Source organism: Lissotriton helveticus, chromosome 10, assembly GCF_964261635.1.
Source record: "Lissotriton helveticus chromosome 10, aLisHel1.1, whole genome shotgun sequence".
NCBI classification, from domain to species: Eukaryota; Metazoa; Chordata; class Amphibia; order Caudata; family Salamandridae; genus Lissotriton; species Lissotriton helveticus.
Window position 1 is genome coordinate 655,855,985 of NC_136071.1, and position 17,193 is coordinate 655,873,177.

The window sequence follows — 17,193 nt, forward strand, 5'->3', positions numbered from 1 at the left end:
TGAGTTGCATACTGAGTCACTGAAAGCTATAGGGGCCAAAAAGGATGACCTGTGTGGTTGAAAACAGTTGATGACTTTGAATAATGTGACAGTAGCAAGAACCAAAAAAAACACCCGGTCCCTCAATAACTTTCCTGAAGAGGGGCAAATAGGTAAAACTGAGCGTGCAGAAAAAAACGAATCTGGGAGAAGCATTTTTTTTCTCACAGAGCCTAAAAAAGGTCCTTTCCTTTCTTCGGAATGGAATTCAAATAGTTAGCTGTCTTAGAAAATGCAGAGGATCCTCTTGCCTCGTCAATAACTGGTGTGCCACATGGATTGCAAATTGTAAATGGAATAATCCTGGCATTCAGACAAAAATGGAGTCTAAGCACTAGTGCCACGGCGGTAGGTACAACAAATATCTGCCGTGGCACAAAGTGATGATGAGAAAATATTACAGACAACATGGAAGAAATGCATCTGGATGCATAAAACATACACTGGCAAGGTGATGTAGCTGGATACTCCAAAACAACTGTAGGAGTTCTTGTTTTGTGTTCTGCTGTGGACCTGTGCTCTGGTGAAATGACCCCCATCAGCATTCAGTATAATAAGAATTTGAGTCATAGGACAAGTTACTTAACTTCGGTAACACATTATCTGGTAGAGACAGACTAGCCGCAGTTTCCTTAATTTTTTTAATTCTCCCCATGAGTCAGACTGGATCCAGAATTTTTTTTGCAGTACCTCTGCGCACCGGCATTGTACGACTTTGTGAGGACGTCGACTCAGTCTGTGGAGTCATATGTAACCTCCAGTGCGCAGATGTCAGTTTCTTCTGTGAAACCTTTCACGTTAAAACGTGGAGCCACTATAGAAACTGGCTGTGGAAACAGTGTGCCCAAAAAGATCAATATATCTTTGAGACACTAACCAGAAAATGGAAATGACTGGTATGAAAACAGCAAGTCAATATCTATAAGGTAAAACAAATGGTTCGTTGGATCACACAACTACGTGAAACAGTTGTCACTAGTGTATAAAACCAGTGCTGGAAAAGGGTATAACCCTTACACTACAGGTCGTTTGCAGAGCGGGGAGGTTCAGTAGGGCATTAAGGAATCTGCGGCTAGACTATGTCTCTACCAGATAATCTGTTATCGAAGGTGAGTAACTTTCTGATCTGATAGAAACATCTAGCAACAGATTCCTTAACTTTTGTATTTAAATACCATAGCTAAACCCATCTGGAAGAGTGTCAGCGAACTAATCCCACAAAAACTCTGAGTGAACCAGCCAGTCAAAATTCACAATAGATCAGACGTACGTAGGAATTATATAAAAAAGAGAATGGGCTCCTTATAAAAACTGTGGAAACTACTACAGGCAATGAAATGTAAAAATAAAAAAAACCTACAGGCATGGAAAAAACAGGCCCAGGTGGCAAAGGAATACCACTGAGAAGACAACAGTCAACAGAAGGACTGTAGTACATAACCCCTAAATAATTAAATGAGCCTATGGACTAGAAAAGCAAAAGGCAATAACGAAGACCATGTAAACTACAGTTCTCTACACCAGTAAAGAAGCCAAGGAACCTGTTCTAAGAAATCCAGGAAATAAGAGCTACCAGAACACATCCAAACTAGAGTCCTGATGAATAAACACAATCATTATAGGGTCGGAAACACCAAACCAAGTACAAGTGTATCCTTGAAGAAAACCTCTTAGATAAAGTGACCACCTCAAGGATCCGTAGAGACGTAAAGATGGCAATTATACAGATATCAACCTGCCATCATTTATGATTAAAAAAATGCCCAAACCATAGTCTGTGCTCTACATATACAGATCCATACCGACATACCTACAAGGCATGATATACAGCCAAATATAAAACCTACAGTGAAGACAGAAGCAAACTGCAACTCAGAGTAAGATTTACAAAAATATAATGCATATCCTGCCTTATTGTATATATAAGAGGTAAAGCTAAAAATGTATAACACAGATACACCAGACCTGTGTACACGTCATATGCCCATACAGATGAATTGGAACTCAAAAACGAGTGCATGATACCTATACAACAGAAAATCATGACTTAACATTAAGATAATGCTGACTGCCCAAAAGTATCCAGAGTGGCTGTTACTACCATAAGCCTAAAAGACGCCGCCTAAAAGACGACACAGAAAAATGAAACCTTGCCAACAGCAAACCCTTACAGCCACACCTGCCTCAATAGGTCAAAATAAAGTACAACCCAACCCCTGCAAATCTCGAAAAGAGGTATCAAGTTTAAATATCTGACCGCAAGCAGAACCAAAATCTGACTGTAAATCAGCCAAGGAGAAATATACTTAAGAACACAAGAAGCAATAGACCATACGCTTCAAGGTGGAACCCTAAAACAGCTGTAGCCACAAAAAATAGCAATTTCTGATTGGAGGAAGTAAATGTCCCCAAGGAGACTGAGGACATCCAATCTCCAGACAGGAAAAGTGAAACTACACCAAGCACATCAAAACATATCAAAGAATATCGGAAGGAAAAACTCAGGATGTTCTTAAGGAAGAGAAGAACCGTATTAGTGAGCATTCTCTTTAAGAAAGGACGAAATCCTCGCTGAAAATGCAGGAAATAACCATAAAAGCCAACCCTTTAGGATTAAAATATTCGGACACTGCAGCCTAGATAATATTACAAGCAATGTTCATGTAACAATCATGTTCCAAGAATTAAAGTAAGATACCAGAATAACCTTCAGAAATGAAGGATAACCAAGAGTAAACTAATTCAGAAAAGTACTACATTTAGACATTGAACCTGCCATATGTAATGCCTCCAAGAAAGAGTAATACATATCAAGGAAACAAAGCAGAGGCAAGAAATGCACGATGCGGTAAAGCTGGCATAACCCCTTCATAGGGTAGCATAACCTTTTACAAAACTCCCCGAACTCAATAGCAATCCGTGCACCACCTTTTTTCAAAGAAAAGTGCACCCTGCCAAAGCTAGCAAAAAGGACTGCAGCAAATGAAGGCCCGTCCAAAAAGGAATGTCCTAGTGGTGACCTCGGTCAAACTATAAACATGGAACCAAAATTGCACTGAAATGGAAATTCAGAGTGGCAGCAAAGAATAAGCATATTCTGTATTAAAGGTCTCACAATGTACATAAGCAAGATGTCCCTAATAAGAGATACTGAAAGTCAAAAGTAATGCATAACAGCATACCAAACTGCTCCAAAGAAGCATGCGACATGGGTAAACTTCCTAACCTGAAGATTCATCACAAGCAAACGACATCTTGAGCATAAAGGTCAGAGGAAAAAGGGAATAGAAAACCTCCGCAATAGCTACCCCTGTACCACAAACTGTTAAAGACAGTATTGAAACAGTATCTGCTAACCGCAGGAACACCAAATCGTGTGTCACATCTTTTGAATTGATACCAACAGGGCAGTGCCATAACAGGCCAGCCTTGAAAACCAAAGGACCAGTATCCCCCATACCACCACAGTATAGGGAAACAATTAAAGAGGTAAATAGTAAGAAAAAGAAAAATTAGGACTCTGTTTCAGTTCTTCTATCACGGACACGCCGTAAAGCAGAGTTGGCCTAGGCACCAAAATGATGGGTGCCATCAAATGGAATATCGATCAAAGCAGCTTGGACAGCCTCTGAAAAGGCTGAGGTATGAAACCAGGCACGACGACGTAGTGCCACAGAGGGTGCCATGGCCTGACCTACCGAATCAGTAGTATTCATGCCATATCTAATAATCAGCTTAGCTGTCTGTTAGCCATCCCGAATCAACTGTTCTACATTATATTGGAGGTCATTTGGAAATGATGGCAGCATAGTCTGCAATGAATGCCACAAAGCATGAGAAAAAAAGCCTGCGAGCACAAGACGTGTTCGTAAACCTTAAAGCAGAATTAATCAAGGAAAAACTATGCATATCACATGAATCTGGTCTCCTAGAATCTCTATATGATGAACATTAGAGAATACATTTTTTGTGAGGCTGAAGCAGCCTGTACTGCCAAACCATGAGAAGTAGGTTGTTTAAGGAGATAAAGCAGATTTCCAGGAGCAGGCAGGTGACTGTGCAATATATGGTACAATCCACAGAGCCCCCCTTATCCGGCCTAGCCAAGTACCCAACAATATATCATAGTGGGCCTCACTATATGGTAGACCAGGCTTTGCTCCTGTCCGATATGGGTGAAGGACAATCAAGAGATCAGTAGATTTTTCCACTGTAGGAAGAGAACTGCAAAACTATAGCCACTCTCCTTGAAATATATGCAAAAGAGGAACTCGCCTCAGCAATGAGACTAGGAGGAAAAAAGTCCTGAAGCAGGGGACAACTACAGTCCATCAGCCTCTTCAAGTGAAGACAATCAATTCTCCAAAAGAGGTGGAGTAGCCTTAGATATAGGCAGCAATAGCTGCTACTCCTCCAGTATCATCTCCTAAAAGGTGACCTACAGAATACCATCATGAGAAGGAAGCGGAACGGCAACATTACCTACAGACAGTTCCATTGTCTCCACATCCAACTTCAACCAACGCCTTTAGGACTATAGGAGGAGGGATGGCTTTGATCGGCGCTGCTGCTGTCGGAGCCAGGTGATCGAGGGCAGACACCGAAGGTTGAGACCCCGAAGGGCTGTGCACTGGCGCTGGGCAAAGCTGTCCAGCACCGACCAACGATTCAGGAGGACCAACTGACAGAGGGGAAACAGACTGGTGTGGCAGGGGTAGGTGGGGGCCCAAAGATGAGATGTTGAGAATAGTAGTATTCTCTCATTTGGCTGATCGATGCACTGGCTCCCAGAAAGACAGGGAGGGGCTAGAGTTGTGAATAGCATTATCAACGGGAGAGCAGGAGCAGCTGTGGGAGAAGGAGTATCCACATGGCGAAGTCGGGAGGGAGGGGGACGGACGGTCGGGGACAACAGAGCCCTCAGTTTGCAGAGATGTGGACGGGTAATCCAGTCGGCATCTTGTCTTGGAACATCTGGAGTGCTATATTGTCGAACACGACATGCACATATGGTCCAAGAGGTTTTGCGAATAGGAACCCCGCAACAGACGATCGTTTATCCAATTCGACACGTTGGTCGCAAGATTCTTTCACTTTCTAAGAGAAGAGAACTACTACTGTGAATATAACTGAATCCTGGCGATATACGCACGGTTGAAACACTGCTTACGCCTTCATAGAATTCGAACAATCCAACGACCATTAGGCTAATACCATTTGTCTATGATCCAACTAGTAAAAGATTACTGTACGTCCGATTGAATGCAGACAAGAATTTTTTGATTCTCTGGAGTGGTGAAAATCTCTCGCCCTGATGAAGATTTTTTAGAGAAACGCGTTGGCTGCGTTGGTTTGAAAAAATACAATAAAGCAAAGGGATAGAATCACCAACCAAGATCTACGCCCATCAATATGTTTGAATAATTTTTCTTGCCTCCTGCATATAGAACACTGAACTGATTGTGGTTGCCTCTCTATTTGTATATATTCTATAGTTACTTACACTGGCTTGTCTGAGGCTATTGAAATATACGCTAGACTCTTCAACATACCCTGGAAAACTTTAACAAGACTCTAGTTGCCAGCTTCAGGTAAGCAAACAGTTTGTTTGTTATGCCTCTGGGTACTTTTGGGTCATTATGGCACAGAAAAGAACAGGAACTGGAGTACTGCAGCAGGAAATGCAACGAAAACAAGAAAGTTAACTTTTTCTTTTTGGGGACTGTTACCTTTGGTCTACATGAGCTCTCTAGGCATAAAGTTATGCTTATTGCTGCTCCATAGTGGCAGAGATGCCCAGAAGCTCCTAATGTGGAAGAAGCAAAATGTGAGACAGATGTTATAATCTTATAATATTTTTTAAAGTCTCTAGTAAGAGTGGTGCAAGGAAACACATTTGATAACGATGGCTGAAGGGCAAATATGCAATTTGAGCTTCAGCGCAACAAAAGATTACATAGAAAGTTCTATAAAGAAAGTAAATGAAGGGACTGGAGTTTTTAATATACAAATGGGGATAGGAGAGCAAGCCAACAAATGATATTAAGCACATTGGGGAAGCGAGTGGAAAACTATGTAGTCTGATTAATATTATATCTTCTACAGTTCAAAAAGAGTTCGTACAAGTCACCTTACAGTTCTATGACCTGATAAAGGCTCTTGGTTACGGTTTTAGCATGGCCATGGTCTTGAAACCGCTCAGTGACTTGGAATATCTTTTTAACATTCATCCCGATTGCTTTGTCTCACAAATCTGGTAGGGACAGGATCTAGAAGCATAATTCCTCATCTTAGAATCCTCCCCAGGTGCCAGACTGGATCTGGAAATCTTTTCAGCAGTACTTCTGCATGTCGTTGGAGGGCGTTGAGCGAATATAGCGACGTCTCTCGAACGTGACAATAATGGAATCTATGTAAGCCCTTCCCCGAAGCGGTCAGTTTCTTTTGTGACCATTTTCATGCCAACAACACAGACCTACTTAGAGAAACAATCTTTGGAAACTGTGTGCCACAAGGGAAAGATCTTGTATCAGCAAGCACAGATTGAAAGAACTGTAGTAGTATGCAAAGAGGGGATCTAGGAGACAACAGGGCTCTCAGTTCAGAGGATTGGTGGTACAATAAGGAATCGGCTGCTAGATCATGACTACCAGATTTAAGGCGTTACCGAAGGTAAGTAACTTGCTCATCTGATAGAAACATTTAGCCAGAGATTCCTTATCTTAGAATCAGATACCCAAGCAATACCATCCTTGGAGGAGGGGCAACAAACTGACCTCACAAAAGATCGCCATATATGGGAAACTGGTCCAAAAGCTAGAAAGGGAACAGACTATCCTAAAAATAATAGGTGGAGCAAAGAAGCTCACCGAAAGGACTGATCTCCAAGAAGGGCTAAGGGAAGCCTGTAGGTAGGGAAAGCTAGAAGACCGTGTGAAACACAGTATAGAACTGTAAACAAGGCGGCCCCAAAAAGGGATGCAACCTAAGATGGGGGAATGCAAAGGACAATAGTCCATAGAGTCCAGACTCAAAACCAAATGGAAGAAGCATACACAGTGTGCTCAGCCACAGCAACCACAAAATGAATAAAGAGCACCTCCCAATCATCAAGGAAACTATCCTGAGAAACAGATTTAGAAAAGAGGGACTTCAAATGATAGAATGATGGAGAAAAGGTAGCGAGAAGACAATGAATGCTGAAGAGCACTGGTAGAAAAACAACAAGAATGGTAACAAGAAACTGCTCTAATACTGAGAACCATGAGAGATATATAAAGCAACGGAGACACTCATTGAAGTGAAGAAAGGAAACAGACAAGTATAACCAGGAAGGTTGAACCAGGTCACCAAGAAGGGTGTAAGTAAAATGCAGCGACAACACTGTATAGAAGGCCAGACGACCATATGTGCTAAACACACACACTCTGAGTAAAAGACATCTACAAGAAATCCTTTTAATAGATGGGTATATACATGTAGACATATACATCAAAGGATAAATGTATAGAAGGATAAATATGCATATAAAAACCATAGAAATTCCAGTAGAGACAAGTCATACAGCAAAAATATCCACACTTCCGAAGTGAGCGTGAGGACGAGGAGAGGAGGAATGAAGGACACTACAAGAAGAGAGGTAACCAAGGAAGGACAGAGAATACAACCTACTGTTGTAAAAGAAGACGTTACAACAGTAGCTGAGGTGGAGACAGAAAGAAAGCTGGAAAACAGCAACACAATGCCACATAAGAGTAATAAGCGGAAGGCATAGCCCACTACAGGAAAACAAGGACAACCGTCCAAGCACCAACGCCACAGACTGAGGAAGGTGTGCAGCAGGCAGTAACAGGATAAACAAAGAATAATCAGCATGTGGAACGTCCACCATGAAGAAGATCACCACAAGGGTGAAACAAAAGGCTGGTGGAAACTAAGGGCAATACATAGTCTATTTTGACAATCCCACATTGACCAACCCATTGAAGCTTGAGAAGCGGGTAAGAAACCTGGCCATCGCTCCATGCAAACTTGAAGTACCTGTAATAAACCTAACCAAAGCTAGATGAAAACTGGGAGTATAGAGTATGAGGGGAACAAACACCAAGAAGGGGAAAAAGTCCCTAACACTGGATGAAGCAGCAGAAATACATAGTTGGACAGAAGATAGGCAATGTCCAAAGTAGAAGTAACAAAATAACCACAACAAAAAAGGAGGGTAAACGGAAACTCGCCCAAAGGAAGAAGAGAAAAAAGATAAAGTTGTCTGCCAGAAAACTGATGGCAGGAATGGAGGGAGTGGCATACAGAGCACCTACGAGGAGGAAGGGAGATACAGGAAAGGAAGGGAAACCTAGCCTCCTATGAAATAAGGATATCAAAACATGGATCCAATCAATCAAAAGGACTGGTGTCCCAGGGAAACAGAACTGAAAAGAACAGCAGACAACAGCTATCCCACAGGTGCGATGGCAATATGCATAAACTCCCCCCACAGGAAACCACAGCAGTCGCTGTAACCCATTTAGGTAGGTAAGAACACCTAAAGAGTAAAAATAGATACAAACAATACCAAACTGCTGACGATTAACAGCATCAGGAGCACTATAAAGTAGAAAATGGTACCCAGACCAAAGATAAATACAATTTCCACAAGTAATATTGGGAGATATTTCTCCCCAAAAAATAGTTTTCCAACAAAGTTGTTCAGTTCTTTAGATTTTTATTCGGAATATCTTGTTGGTGTCAGTCAGCATCCAACCATATTTCAATACAAGTATCATTTGATTAACAGCCAACGCGTTTCGTCCCCACATGGGACATCATCAGGGCTGTAAACATGAAAGAAAATATAATTATATATTATAAAATGAATAGATCAAATTGTTCTCAAAAGATATGTACATATAATCATCCTCTTTAATAATCTATTACATCTGCCTATTGAACAATCTAAACAAAAAAACACCACAGTCTATACATTTCAATAAAAGATCGGTAGGTAGAGAACATTTGAAATCTCTCAATTATTATGAGAAAAAACAGAATTAATAACTCATTGTGGTCCATTTCTTTTTGCAGCTCAGGTACAGTATGCATAATATGTAATATTGTTTATCCAAATACTTTTCTACATCCATGATAGTTCAATCAATTGTAAGGATACACATCTATCTAAGTCCTCCTATATCAATCTATGAACATCTTTACTCAAAGCTCATCCTGTTCCAAGATTAGGGCTATAAAAATGGGACTAGGGCATGCTCACCTCTTGTAACGCGTTTCGTCCCCACATGGGACATCATCAGGGCTCTTGTGAATCGTTCAGTGAGGCTGTATTCCTCAGACGCCCTAGTCGACTCTGTCCGTTCTAAAGTGCACTTCTTCCCCAACTTAGAAACTTATGAACTATTTAAAACTTCGAATCCTTATTCCTTATTGGAGATGCGAAATCTAATTTCATGTCCTTTCTATGGATCCCCATTCATCATTCTATCACTTTAAAAGCTCAATCATATCCATGATCTGGCAGATCGGAGTTATCGAGCCGAGAAGCCGGACCCGCGTCACGACCCGTGATCTTCACTCCTTAATTTGGCACAAGAACATGGACTTTACAAGGAAGAGAAGTTAAGATAGATTTGGCTACAGGAGAATAGTGATTTGATGGATATGATTGATGCACGCTGACCTAGAGCTACAGAAGAGGCCATAGCCCGACCAAAAGAACCAGTGGTATCCATACCACACCGGGTGCTAAGTTTTGCAGCTTGTTGTCCATCTCGTACCAATAGAACAAGAGTATTCCGGGCTTCCCTAGGAAGGGAGGGCAAGGGGCGGTTCACTGCGTCCCACAAGGTGTAGATAGAAGCGGACAAGGACAAGTAGTGTTCAGAGATTGCGTGGCAGGGCTGGAAGAAGAAAAAATACGCTTACCACAAGCGTCAAGTTTACAGGCCTTTTTTTCCCAGATGGACAGGAGGGATAAAATCAATATTTTGAGTGGGTAAAGCAGCCTGTGCCACAAAGCTCTAATAAGATGGATATCTAAGGAGACAGGACGAATCTTCTTGCACGAGGCTACGAACATATCAAAACCTGACAAATCAAAAACGGAAAAAAGCCCTGCGAAGGTTCATGAGTTAGGGCCAAAGACAATTTTCCCATCTGACATCCAACGGCAAATAACAAGGGGAAGACCAACCGGAGCTCCAGGGCCGAATGGCATACCACCTATGCTCTACAAATCAGACGTTGAATTTTGGAGAGCATCTCTAGCACCAGTGTTTAATAGTATAAGGCTTACCCAGACCCTTCCCGAGTCCTGGCACGGGTCAGTCATCAGCCCGATTTATAAACATGGCAACAAGAGGCATACAAACAGTTATCGGCTCATTGCCCTATTAGACGTGGAGGCAAAATACTTTGCTGGCCTTATCTTGGAGGAGTTAACATCATGGGCAACTGAAAACTCCATCATCCCAATCAACCAAACGGGTTTCTGTAAAGGCCAAGGGACCACAACTAATCTCATGGCATTATCATTGCTGATGGAAGCAGCAAAAGAAAGGGTAGTTTCTGTCCTGTAACTCCAGTTCTGTAGTAGGGGTATCTCTGTTATAGTCATAATCTAGTGAATAGTCCCGCCCATGTGCGAGGACCCCGGCAATCAAAAATAATCTCTTAAGTTGTCAGAAAATTGCAGAACTGCAAAGACACTTAAGAGAAAATTTAAAGACAAACAATGCAGCCTATATCCACAGGCTACACTGTCCAGTACTTCAACTAGAAATTTCCACCAAAAATCCACAAACAGCAAAGCCTGTCCAGATTTTCCTTGCTTTAACAGCAAAACCCCTCAGAAATGATATAGAGGAAGGCATGGACAGAAAAGCCCCATAGGCTGCCATTATGTGGCTTAAATAGGATACTGTGCCTTTAAGAGAACTTTCCAGAACTTCTCCCAGTATCCCAGAATGCACTGCAGGTCCCTCTTACTTTCAGTTCTTTTTGAAGGCGTAACACGCCAGACCTGTCGCATTCCTTAAATGAACATCTCTCTCCACCGGGGAGGCGGGAGGGCGCTTATGACTATAACAGAGATACCCCTACTACAGAACTGGAGTTACAGGACAGAAACTACTCCTTCTGTAGTAGGGGATCTCTGTGTATAGTCATAATCTAGTGAATAGAATGGCAAGCCCATCCCCACACCAAAGCGGCGGTGGAGAAAAGAGAATTAACACCACTATTGTGCGAACAGATTTCGCAGCGAAGCCTGTCCAACCTGAGCATCTGCCCTAGCATCAGTGTCCAGGCAGTAATGCTTAGCAAAGGTATGAACCGACTTCCAAGTGGCCGCCTTGCAGATTTCTGCAATCGGAACATTACGGAGCAAGGCTGTCGTGGCAGCTTTGCCCCTGGTGGAATGAGCCTTAGGCTTACCTCCTAAGGTCTTATTAGCTTTTTGGTAACATAGTTGTATGCAGGACACAATCCACCTAGAGATAGACTGCTTAGAGGTCGCAAGACCTGTCCTGACTGAGCCATAATTGACAAACAATTGGTCAGACCTACGAATATCCTTGGTCTTATCCAGATAAAATTTCAATACCCTCCTAACATCCAGGGAATGTAAGGACCTTTCCGCTGGAGATGAAGGATTCTGAAAAAACGTAGGCAAAGTTATGGTCTGGTTAACATGAAAATCAGAAATAACCTTGGGAAGAAATTTAGGGTGAGTATGCATAACAACCTTAGCAGCATGAAATACAGTATAAGGTTCCTGGCAACACAACGCCTGAATTTCACTCACCCTGCGGGCCAATGTAATGGCCACGAGGAACGCCGCCTTCCAGGACAGGTGCTGCAACGAAGCCTTATGAATAGGTTCAAAAGGCTCCTTCATCAATCTGGACAGCACCACATTCAATTCCCATGAAGGCGAGGAAAGCCTGACAGGAGGGAATACTTTCTTCAAACCTTCCAGAAAATCTTTGATCACAGGGATCTGGAAGAAGGAAGTCTGTGAAGGGCATTTCCTGTAGGCAGTCAAAGCAGCCAGATGAACCTTAATAGAATGGACATTAAGGCCAGACTGTGCCAACTGTAGAAGATAAGGAAGGATGACATCCTCCTTACAAGTCGTCGGATCAAAGTTCTTAGACCTGCACCAGATACAAAATCTCTTCCACTTGTACGCATAGGAAGTCCTAGTGGAAGGTCTCTTAGACTCCTTCAGTATGTCCATACAATCTGCAGGGAGATTCAAATGACCATATTGCACTCTCTCAGGAGCCATGCCGCCAAACTCAAAGACGAGAGGTTGGGGTGCAACATCAGCCCCCCGAACTTCGTGAGAAGGTACGGTCTGCACGGCAGCCGAATGTGAGGAAGGAGAGACCGGTGAAGCAGGTCCGTGAACCACCACTGTCTGGGCCATTCCGGGGCAATCAGTATCATCTGCGCCCTGGACTGGGACAGCTTGATCAGAACCGTCGGAATCAGGGGAATGGGTGGAAAAGCGTACAGAAAGCTGTTCGACCAGTTGATCCATAACGCATTCCCCAGCGTCCCCGGCTGGTAGTACCTGGAGGCGAAGTCTCGGCATTTGCTGTTTTCTGCGGTGGCGAACAGATCTACGTCTGGAGTTCCCCCACCTTGCGAAGACTTCTCCTAGTACTTCGTCGTTTATGACCCATTCGTGGTTTTCCTGTATCAGTCTGCTCAGTGCGTCCGCCTGAACATTCTGCACACCCGGCAGATGGGAAGCCGTTATCGTTAGTCCTCGAGCCAGAAGCCAGCGCCAGATCGCCTGCGCCTCCTGCGACAGGGTGCGTGACCTCGAGCCTCCCTGCTTGTTGAGGTAATACATTGTGGTCGTATTGTCCGTTTGTACAAGTAGAGAGTTGGTCCGGAAGGACGGGTGAAAAGCCTTCAGTGCCAAGTGAACAGCTCTGAGTTCCAGGAAATTGATGTGGTACGTGGACTCCGTCGGGGACCACGTCCCTTGAATCTGTAGATCTCCGGAATGCGCTCCCCAGCCCTGGAGAGAAGCATCCGTCACGATAACCTGAGTGGGAATGTCCTTGTGGAAGGGAACCCCTCTGAGGAGATTCTCTGCTGAACACCACCACTTCAGAGACCGAAGAGCATGCAGAGATAGACGTATCTTGTCGTCCCAAGATCCTCTCCTCTGATCCCACTGATCCTCCAAGCACTCTTGCAACGGTCTCATGTGCAGTCGCGCATGCGGCGTCAGGAAGATGCAAGAGGCCATCGATCCCAGTAGAGAAGACACCATCCTCACTGTCGTAGATGGAGTGGTCATGAGAGCCTGAGCCTTCCGAAGCAGTGATAATCGTCGCTCCTCCGAAGGAGACACGCTTGCTGACAGCGTATCGATGGAGGCTCCCAAGTACTGAATGTACTGGACTGGAGTCGGAACCGACTTGGACATGTTTATGTGCAACCCCAGCTTGTTCAAGAGAACTCACGTCTTCTGGAAGTGCGCTTGCGCTTCCGTGAAGGAGGAGGCCTTGATCAACCAGTCGTCCAGGTACGGGTAGACAAACACCTTGTTCCTCCGAAGGTGTGCGGCTACCACAGCCATGCACTTTGAGAATGTCCTCGGCGCAGACTTCAGTCCGAATGGCAGTACTGTGTATTGATAATGATTGCCGCCGACGTGGAACCGCAGGAACTTCCTGTGTTTGTGTGCAATAGGCACATGGAAGTAAGCATCCTGGAGGTCTATGGCACATAGCCAGTCTCCCCGTTGCAGCTGAGGATAAATCTGATGCAACGACAGCATGCAAAACTTTTCTCTGCGAATCCACTTGTTTGCTTGTCGCAAATCCAGAATGGGCCTGAACTCGTTCTTGTCCTTTTTTCGAACCAAAAAGAACCGGGAGTACAGACCTCTTCCTCTTTGAGACAGAGGTACGACTTCGATCGCCCTTTTCCTCAACAGGGTATCGGCCTCCGCCTGGAGCTCGCGCAGTTGATACTGCGAGCCGCCCGGAGGAATTGATGGAGGCGGGCTTGTGAACCGAAGACTGTATCCATTGCAAACAATATTCAGCACCCACTTGTCCCGAGTAATTTTTATTCACTCTGCCAGAAAAGATTGAATGCTTCCCCCCACCGGAGCGGGTAACAGTTGTAGGGGAAGTAAGTGCTCAGGGCCTAGACCCGGCCTGGCCCTTAGTCGCTGGGGCCGACTGATGGCCGCCTCTGCCTCTCTGGCGTTTCTGGAATGGCCTTCTGAACTGCTGCTGTTGTTGTTGCTGCTGTTGTCCAGAAGACTGGCCACGCCCTCTGCCTTGACCACCAAACCAGCGTTGGAACGGACGGTACGTCTTCTTGGTCTCCTTGGGCTTCTCCAAACCCACCGCAGTGAGCGTTTCCGCCTCCGCCTTCATGCGGGCCATTTCATCCTCAGCGTGCTTCCCGAACAGGGTTTCGCCAGAGAATGGTAGATTGGCAACCCTTTGCTGAGCGTCCGGTTTCAGAGACGTAAGGCGGAGCCATGCATGTCGTCGCTGGTTTATCCCGTGGCAGAAACCATGCGCCGCCAGTAGAGCAGAGTCGGCTGCAGCGCTGATGACTTGATTCGCCACCAACATCCCTTCGTTTAGCACCTCTTGGAAGTCTTCCCGCTTGTCCCACGGAAGGAGCTCCACAAATTGTAGAAGGGATTCCCAGAGGGCTCTGTCATACCGACCCAACAAGGCAGTGGCACTAGCAGCCTTCATTGAGGTCGCCGAGGTCCCACAAACTCTCCTCCCAGACGAATCCAACCACCGAGACTCCTTATCAGGTGGAACCGTGGAGGAAGGCGCGGTGGCATGCTGCTTGCGCGCCGCCGTCACAATCACCGAGTCTGGAGGGTCTCCAGCCTTAGAAAGGCCGGGTCCGAGTCCGGAGCCCGATACTTCTTCTGCAGTCTGGAAGGCGCCGCCTTAGTCACCGCTGGAGTGAGGAAAAGATCCAAGGCCGGTTCTTCCAGACCCGGCACCAGTGGCAGTAACGGCCGCGACAAATGCTTCTGATGGAGCGTCTCGAAGATGACCGATGTCTTGGGAGTGGGCACCGTCAAAGTAATGCCCAATTTCGCCGCACCACGTAACAGCACGTCCTGGAAGGACACCAGATCATCGATCGGTGAAACCCTCGTGTCCGGCGAATCCGACAAGGTCGGGGAGTAGTCCCTGGTCCCAGATGACCTGGTCCGTGAACAAGACCCGTGTCTCCTGTGGCGCCGTCTAGATTGTGTGGAAGACCTATGACGCGAACGTTCCCTTCTCCTGGAGCGGGAGCGCGACCTCCCAGCACGTGGGCGCTCCACCGGTTTCGGTGGAGGCATCTTCCGTGGCCTGTCCTTGGGCTTCGGAGTAGGCGTACCCTTAGGAGGTGTCGGAAGCAGAGGCAGCGACACCGACCTCGGTGGCTTATGAGGGGGAACCGACGGCGGAGGCTGCCCCGCAGGAGGCAGCGGAGGGAGGGGAGCGGCGGATTAACCGGAGGAGCCTCCTTCGGTAGAGGTGGAGGGGTCACAGGCCTTGGCGGTGTATATACCACCGAGTACGCCGTGCCCGTTGACTTCTTCGAGGGAGGGGCCTGCGATCCAGACCCTCCAGAGCGTGAGCGACGCCTCCGACGGCCATCGCCAGATCCAGCGTGACTTTTGGTGCCAGAATCCCTCCTGCGCCTCTTAGAGGAGGTTGAGATCCTTGGTGACGCTGATCTCTTCCTGCTCGACGTCGAGCGTCGTTTTTCAGGCGTGGGACGGCGATCCCTCGACTTCGGCGTCGAACGCCGTCTCCTCGACGTCGAGTGTTTCTTCCTCGACGACGAGCGTCGCCCCCTCGACGACGAGCGGTCAGACCTCGACGGCGAGCGTCGACTCTTCCTCCTCGATGACCGTTTCCTCACAGTCCTCGACGTCGAGGATCCCCTCGACGGCGAACTGGTCGACGGCGACCGGCGGTGTTGCTTCGATGGCGAGCGCCGGTGCCTTAGTCGACGGCGATGCCTCGACGTCGACGGTGACCTCGACGGCTTAGCCAGGCCTCTCGACGTCTATCTTCCACGCTGTCTCGACCCGGAGCCCCGGGGGGAAGGGGAACACACCGTCGCTATCGACGTCGACGGAGACCGGGACCTTTTGCTGGTCTTCCTGCCTCTGGGGAGCCCCCCAGAGGCCTCAGCAGGGGCAGAGGGAGCATTCCCAGCCTGCCCAGACCCAGCTGCAGCCGCCTCTCTTCCAGGCCTTGGAGCCTAATCTTCAGCCTTTCCCTCAGGGTCCTTGTAGAAAAGGTCTGGCAGATGTCACAATCTTCAGGGACATGCTCTTCAGGGAGGCAAAGAATGCAGACGTCATGGGTATCAGTCTTGGCCTTCTTCCTTCCACATGCTGGGCACTTGTCGAATAAAGCAGGCATTTTAGAGCCCTAAAAGCCTGAACAAACACACAGAAGTCAAAAGGAATCACCAAGAACACTTAAATCCAAAAAGTGAACAAAAAACTCCAATAAACCCTTGAAAAAGGGAGAGCTCAATGCACCAGGGTCCTGTAAGCAGGAGCCGGAAAAAAGAACTGAAAGTAAGAGGGACCTGCAGTGCATTCTGGGATACTGGGAGAAGTTCTGGAAAGTTCTCTTAAAGGCACAGTATCCTATTTAAGCCACATAATGGCAACCTATGGGGCTTGTCTGTCCATGCCTTCCTCTCTATCATTTCTGAGGGGTTTTGCTGTTAAAGCAAGGAAAATCTGGAGAGGCTTTGCGGTTTGTGGATTTTTGGTGGAAATTTCTAGTTGAAGTACTGGACAGTGTAGCCTGTGGATATAGGCTGCATTATTTGTCTTTAAATTTTCTCTTAAGTGTCTTTGCAGTTCTGCAATTTTCTGACAACTTAAGAGATTATTTTTGATTGCCAGGGTCCTCGCACATGGGCGGGACTATTCACTAGATTATGACTATACACAGAGATCCCCTACTACAGAACTAAGTCATCCTTATTCTTCTCGTTTATCGACTAAACTGCTGCATTTGACCACGTGGACCGCAACAAACTTTGGCTGAAACTGGACAATTGGGGAATACCTAAATGCTTATTAGACAATAATACTGCTCCACTCAAACACTTGGA

At 45.9% G+C, this 17,193-nt stretch overlaps 1 protein-coding gene across 2 annotated transcripts in view; it reads right to left on the reverse strand.

Annotated features, from left to right (window-relative positions):
• Window positions 1-17,193, reverse strand: part of LOC144784432 (multidrug resistance-associated protein 1-like) — a 1,651,426-nt gene that overhangs the window by 373,031 nt on the left and 1,261,202 nt on the right. The window lies entirely within an intron of this gene.